An 8,099-nucleotide genomic window follows, 5' to 3' on the forward strand; every position below is an offset into this window, starting at 1 on the left:
CGGACAAATAAGATAAAGAAGGCCCATCAGAAGGAACGAAGCCCAAAACCTAAAGGCCGAAAAGGCCTAAAGAAAGGCGGTTCCACAAAGATAGGGATAAAGCTCCCAAAAGATAAGATAAGAATATCTTATCCAGGGAAGATCACGACCAACTACTATAAATACACTGGAGCACCCAGGTATAACTCATACTCTAATTCTACTCAATATCTGCTTGGACCCATGCTAACTTAAGCATCGGAGTGTCATTGCAGGTACAACCACCAGCCGCTCAGCGCATCAAGCTCGGGTCACAGAACCCTCACCTCGGGTCTTGCCAGACGGCCGAGCTACACGTTTCAGGTAACCCTCGGAACAGCTACGATTTTAGGATTGCACGATCGGCAAAAATTCCTTCCGGCAAGTGCACCGGTTATCGTCAAGTAAAAACTCACAATAGAGTGAGGTCGAATCCCACAAGGATTGGTTGAATGAGCAATTCGGATTAGAAGTGTGTTCTAGTTGAGCGGATCAAGATTTAGATGAGAATTGTGGAATCTTAAATTGCATGAATTAAAGAGCGAGAAGTTAAAGTGCTGAAATTAAAAAGGGATGGGGGTGATTGCATGAATTGAAATTGCAGAATGTAAATAGAAAGGGATAGATCAGAGAGAGGGGTTCATTGGGGTCAGGAGGTATTGAAATCTCCGAATCAAAACATTTTCATCTCTTCCTCAACCAATGCATTCATTGAATCTTGCTTGGCAATCTTATATGATTGGATCCCAATTCCTTGGCTCACCAATTCTCTCTAAAAACAAACAAATTCCCAATCCCTTGGTTTAAATGTTCATAAGAAGAGATGATGCTCGATCACTGATTATACCACACAGTTTCATGGACCACAATTTGGTAGGATTACATGTCACAATATCCATCCAAACCCCAATCCAATTCACTGTGAGAAAACTTCTCTAGCATGAATCCTATTCCTTTCCCAACGTTCCGAAGGATTCCAATTATGGATAGTTTCTTTCCCAAGACAACTAACCAATGGAATTAGATCGAGAAGCTTTCTAACAAAATTCAAGAGAAAAGATTGAAGAAGAAGATAAAAACTATTATTGATTCATTGAATTACAATAGAGCTCCCTAACCCAATGAAAGGGGTTTAGTGATTCATAGCTCAGAATTCAATTACAAAATATGAAAAGTGATTTCCAAAACTCAAGGTAAAAGTCCCCTCAGGGGCTGGATTCCCCTTCAATCCCGTCCCTCTCAAATGCAGAAACTAAGGCCTTTAAATAGGCTCCCTAAATTACAAAATGAAAATGAAATTAAAAGCAAATTACAATGAAAATAAACTATTCTAGATGATTCTTGTGGCCTTGATTTGGTGTTGTTGATGGGCCTTGCTTGCTTGAAGGGTAGAGTGACATAATTGACCCAAAAAGGATAATGATCCATTAAACTACACTCAAACGTTGCACCCCCCTTTCTTGAGTCGTCACTTTGTTCTCTTGTCAACCTTACCAATTTGATGCCAAATATAGACTATTATACCTCGTTGGAAAGCTATGGATGTCGGCTTTCTAACGCAACTGAAAGCGGATCATTTGGAGTTCTACAACTCGAGTTATACTCCATGGAAAATGAAGAGGTCAGCTGGCCTGATTGCATGTTGGTACTATGCTCTTCTATGCACATTACGGGGCTGTTTTCTCCCTCAATTTTTAGTATCCACCATGCATGTCATATATGCTTGGAAAGCTCTAGATGTCTTCTTTCCAATGCATTTTGAATCACCTCATTTGGAGTTTTGTAGCTCAAGTTATTTACGTTTGAAGAAGGCATGGTCAAGCTGTTCCATATAACACGTTTAAGCTCCAGTTTAAGCTTAAACTGGAGCTTAAACGTTGGAAGCATCCTGGAGGGTGAAATGTCGAACACGTTTAAGCTCCAGTTTAAGGTTAAACTGGAGCTTAAACGTGGGAATGAAGTAAGCAACCCTGGAGGCACAAGCTCGAGCACGTTTAAGCTCCAGTTTAAGCACCCTGGAGGCACAAGCTCGAGCACGTTTAAGCTCCAGTTTAAGCTTAAACTGGAGCTTAAACGTTGGAAGCATCCTGGAGCAATTCCCTTCCTGGCGTTTAAGTTCCAGTTTAAGCTTAAACTGGAACTTAAACGCCACAAATGATATCCAGGCTTCCTTCATTGATTTTTGTTGCTTCTTTGCCTAGCCTCTTCTTCCCTGAAATCATCCAAACAGCTGCATTAAAGTCTTGCTAAAATTCATGAGAATTCTTCCATTCATAGCATTCAAGGAATATAACTAAAAACTCATGGAATTTGCATCAAAATCTTCATGTTTGAATGATTTAAGACAAGCATGACTATTTGGCCCAAATGATTACTTAAGGCTCAAGAAAATGCATAAAACAACTAAAAATAAAAGAAAAAGGCTAGTGAAACTAGCCTAAGATGCCTTGGCATCATTCAACTCCAAGAAAGGCCCATGCACGTGAGAAGCTTAAGTCTCAGCCCTAGCACACACCAAGTGGGCCCCAGAAGTGGATTTCTGCACTATCTATCATAGTTTACTCATTTTCTGTAAACCTAGGTTACTAGTTTACTATTTAAACAACTTTTAGAGATTTACTTTGCACCTCATGACATTTTCAGATCTGAATTTTATACTCTTTGGCAGCATGAGTCTCTAAACTCCATTGTTGGGGGTGAGGAGCTCTGCAGCGTCTCGATGAATTAATGCAATTACTTTTGTTTTCCATTCAAACACGCTTGTTCTTATCTAAGATGTTCATTCGCGCTTAATTATGGAGAAGGTGATGATCCGTGACACTCATCACCTTCCTCAATCCATGAACGTGTGCCTGACAACCACCTCCGTTCTACATCAGATTGAATGAGTATCTCTTAGATTCCTTAATCAGAATCTTCGTGGTATAAGCCGGATTGATGGCGGCATTCATGAGAATCCGGAAAGTCTAAACCTTGTCTGTGGTATTCCGAGTAGGATTCTGGGATTGAATGACTGTGACGAGCTTCAAACTCCTGAAGGCTGGGCGTTAGTGACAGACGCAAAAGAATCAATGGATTCTATTCCAACCTGATTGAGAACCGACAGATGATTAGCCGTGCTGTGACAGAGCATTTGGACCATTTTCACTGAGAGGATGGGAAGTAGCCATTGACAACGGTGACACCCTACATAGAGCTTGCCATGGAAGGAACCTTGCATGTGGGAAAAGGATTTCAAGGAAAGGTTGAAATTCAGAGGACAAAGCATCTCCAAAACTCCAACATATTCTCCATTATTAAAGTAACAACTATTTATTTTATGCCCTTTTTACTTTATACGAGGCTAAAGAACCCTATTGGCATCCTGACTAAGATTAATAAAATAAACGTAGTTTGCTTCAAACCAATAATCTCCGTGGGATCGACCCTTACTCACGTAAGGTATTACTTGGACGACCCAGTGCACTTGCTGGTTAGTTATACGGATTACAAATTCGTGCACCAAGTTTTTGGCGCCGTTGCCGGGGATTGTTCGAGTTTGAACAACTAAAGATTTATTTTATTTCTTAGATTAGGAATGGTTTATTTTTATTGTTATAGAGTCATTAAATTCTGATAGGATAAATTCTTTTAAAAAAAAATCTTTCAAAAATATTATTTTTCTTTACCAATTTTAATCTTTTTCGTGAGTTTAGTGTCTTGTTCTAAGTTTGGTGTCAATTGCATATTTTATATTTTTCCTTTAAATTTTCGAATTTGTGTTTTTTTTGTTCTTCATTGATCTTTAAGTTGTTCTTGTTTATTTCTCTTGTTTGATCTTGAGTTTTTCTTGTTCTGTGTCTTTTCTTGTTTTTCTTGTGCTAATCCAAAGCATTATTCTTCCAAAAGAAATATACCTATTCAGAACAATTGTTACATTTTCTGCCCAATTGGCTAGAGCGTTGGTCTATGTTCTTGGTAATTGGGTATCTTTATTTCAAAACTTCTTTTAAAAATAATTTTTCTTAATTTAATCTTATGCCAAACTTTAAGTTTGGTGTTTTATTGTTAATTTTTCTTCAATTTTCGAAAATTTAGTGAAGTTTTCTAAAAATTTTAAGTTTGGTGTTCTTTCTTTTATTGTTTTGTTCTTGTGAATCTTCAAGGTGTTCTTGAGTTTTTCTTGTGTTTTGATCTTAAAATTTTTAAGTTTGGTGTTCCTTGGTGTTTTCCCTCCAAAATTTTCGAAAATAAGGAGTATTAGATCTAAAAATTTTAAGTTTTGTGTCTTCTGTGTGTTTTTCTCTTTCATCATAAAATTCAAAATTCAAAAAAAATATCTTTTCTAACTAATTTTGAACTATTTTTTCGAAATTTTTTTATAAAAATTCAGATTTCAATTTTAAAATTTTTCAATTCTTATCTTTTTAAGTTTAAAAAAAAATTTATCTTTTTCAAAAATATCATAACCACTTTCTCTCTCCTCAAATTTTCGAAAATCTTCATAAAAGTTTTCAAATTTTTAATTTTCTTTCTTTATTTATTTTATTTTTATTTTTTTTATTTTATTCTATTTTAAAAATCAATTTTCTTTATATAATAAATTAAATAAAACAGACAATATCAACATCTATATCATCTCCCTTGCTCCATCATGGAACTAAGTGGAAATGCACAGTCCAGGAGGACTCTAGGGTCATATGCTAACCCCACTACTGCTTCATATGGGAGTAGTATCTGTATACCCTCCATTGGAGTTAGTAGCTTTGAGTTAAATCCTCAACTCATTATCATGGTGCAGCAAAATCGGGGTGCCACTTGAAGCAAACGCCACAAAAATGCACTGGCATGGCACGTTAGGAGCTGGGCGTGGCAGGCCAGTACTAAAGCTCAGAAGAGATTCTCAAGCATTTACATGGGCATGGCACACCAGAAGCTAGGCGTGGCACGCCGGTACAGATCTCCAGAAAGCAACAATGAAGGCCATTAAAGGGGTGTGGCACGCCAGGTTGAGCGTGGCACGCCTAGCCCATCACTTACTATAGGTCGTGCCACTTGGTGTCGAAGGCGTGGCATGGTGATGCGTGAAAACTTGTCTCCCAACAAATTTTCCTTCGGCAAGTATACCGAATTGTCGTCAAGTAATAACTCACAATAGAGTGAGGTCGAATCCCACAGAGATTAACAGATAAAGCAAACAATGATTAATTGATTATCCTAGTTAGATGAATCATATTGGAGTGATAAGTAACAAGGAAATGTAAATGGAATAAAAGTAAAGAAAAGCTATAAAGTGCATAAGAGTAAAATGGCAAGAAAAGTAAATGCAAGAACTAAAAATAAAATGAACATTAGGATCAAGAGATATTGCAATCCTCCAGATCAAGTTCATTCTCATCTCTTCCTCAATCAATGCATTCATTGATCTCCTTGGCAATCTTAAGTGATTGGATCCCAATTTCTTGGTAATCCAATCTCTCTAAGCTTGAACAATTGCCCAATTCCTTGATTTAATTGCTCATGGGAAGAGATGAAGTTTGGTCACTGATTATACCACACACATTCATAGATCAAAGTATTGGTAGGATTACATGTTACAATATCCATCCAACCCCCAACCTAATCCAATGTGAGAGAGCATTTCTAGCATGATTTCCTTATTCCTCTTCCAAGGTTCAGAGAAAATCCAAGTATGAGCAATTTCTCTTCAAAGACAATTACCCAATTGAATTAAGATCGAAAGCTCTCTAGTAAAATCAAGAGAAAAGAAAGAAGAAGAAGAATAAGAACTACAATTGATCCATTGAATCACAATAGAGCTCTCTAACCCAATGAAAAGAGTTAGTTGATCATTGCTCTACCAAAATAGAAAAGAAAGAAAGTGCAGAAAAATAAAGATAAAGATTAAACTCAAAGTGAAACTTCAAAATTCATAAATGGAAGGTACAAAGAAAAGAAACTACTCCAAAGGAAGAAAAGAAGAGAAAATGAAGAAGAGTGGTTGAGGGGAGGGTCCGAAGACCCACTCCCCTTGGAGTGTGCCAATTCACAGAAATTCGAATTGGTCTTCACTCTCTCCCCCATCCTTCAATTCTATGTTTCCGTCCTCCCTGAATGTAAAGACTAAGGCCTTTATATAGGCTCTCCTAAATTACAAAATGAAATTAAAAGCAAATTACAATTAAATGAAAATTCCTATTCCAGATGCTTCTTGTGGCCTTGATTGGTTGACAATTGTGGGCTTGCTTGCTTGAGCTTTGAAGTGAACTTGAGAGAGAAGTGAATCAAGTTGAGGTCCAGGTGCAACGTTAGTACTGTCGTTAGCCACACTAACGCTACAAGTGTGGCGTTAGTGCCAAAGTTATTGTGGCTAACGTTGCACTTGTTACCAATTGGTGTTTTTGGAGCTTAAAAGATGCCTCTTGTTTGTACTCCAATTGCTTGCCCACTATAGAGTATTATATATCGTTGGAAAGCTCTGAATGTCAGCTTTCTAACACAACTAAAATCACCTCAATTGGATCTCTGTAACTCAAGTTATGCTCCTTTGAAGTGGACATGGTCGCTGGCATAGTTGCTAGCGTTAATGGAAAACGTGAGTCCCGATAATGCTAGCGACCAGGGGATTAATATTTCCAAGTTCTGGAGCTCAAAATCAATGTCCACCCCATACTATTATATATTGTTGAAAAGTTCTGGATGTCTACTTTCCAATGCTTTTGGAAGCGCATCATTTGGAGCTCTACAACTCGAGTTACACTTCTTGGAAGGTGAAGAGGTCAGTTGGCCTTACTACAGGTTGATACCATGTTCATCTTTGCACATTCGGAGCAGATTTTCTCCCTCAAATTTAGTGTCAATCATGTAGTGCCATATATGCTTGGAAAGATCTAGAATCCTACTTTCCAATGCCACTGAAATCATCTCATTTGGAGCTTTGTGGCTCAAGTTATGCGTGTTTGAAGAAGGCATGGTCAGGCTGCTGATGAGCGGATAATTTATACGCTTTTTGGCATTGTTTTTAGTATGTTTTTAGTATAATCTAGTTAGTTTTTAGTATATTTTTATTAGTTTTTAGTTAAAATTCACTTTTCTGGACTTTACTATGAGTTTGTGTGTTTTTCTGTGATTTCAGGTATTTTCTGGCTGAAATTGAGGGACCTGAGCAAAAATCTGATTCAGAGACCAAAAAGGACTGCAGATGCTGTTGGATTCTGACCTCCCTGCACTCGAAGTGGATTTTATGGAGCTACAGAAGCCCAATTGGCGCGCTCTCAACGGCGTTGGAAAGTAGACATCCTGGGCTTTCCAGCAATATATGATAGTTCATACTTTGCCCAAGATTTGATGGCCCAAACCGGCGTTCAAAGTCACCCTCAGAAATCCCAGCGTTAAACGCCGGAACTGGCACCAAAATGGGAGTTAAACGCCCAAACTGGCACTAAAGCTGGCGTTTAACTCCAAGAAGCGTCTCTACACGAAAATGCTTCAATGCTCAGCCCAAGCACACACCAAGTGGGCCCGGAAGTGGATTTTTATGTCATTTACTCATCTCTGTAAACCCTAGGCTACTAGTTCTCTATAAGTAGGACCTTTTACTATTGTATTTTCATCTTGGTTCTTCTGGTTCCCTCTCTGGGGCCGAGGCCAATGATCACACTATCACTTATGTATTTTCAACGGTGGAGTTTCTACACACCATAGATTAAGGTGTGGAGCTCTGCTGTACCTCGAGTATTAATGCAATTACTATTGTTCTTCTATTCAATTCCGCTTGTTCTTGTTCTAAGATATCACTTGTTCTTCAACTTGATGAATGTGATGATCCGTGACACTCATCATCATTCTCACCTATGAACGTGTGAGTGACAACCACCTCCGTTCTACCTTCGACTGGGTGAATATCTCTTGGATTCTTTAACCGGAATCTTCGTGGTATAGGCTAGAACTGATGGCGGCATTCAAGAAAATCCGGAAGGTCTAACCTTGTCTGTGGTATTCTGAGTAGGATTCAATGATTGAATGACTGTGACGTGCTTCAAACTCCTGAGGGCGGGGCGTTAGTGACAGACGCAAAAGAATCACTGGATTCTATTCCGGCC

Source organism: Arachis hypogaea, chromosome 2 (assembly GCF_003086295.3).
Source record: "Arachis hypogaea cultivar Tifrunner chromosome 2, arahy.Tifrunner.gnm2.J5K5, whole genome shotgun sequence".
NCBI classification, from domain to species: domain Eukaryota; kingdom Viridiplantae; phylum Streptophyta; class Magnoliopsida; order Fabales; family Fabaceae; genus Arachis; species Arachis hypogaea.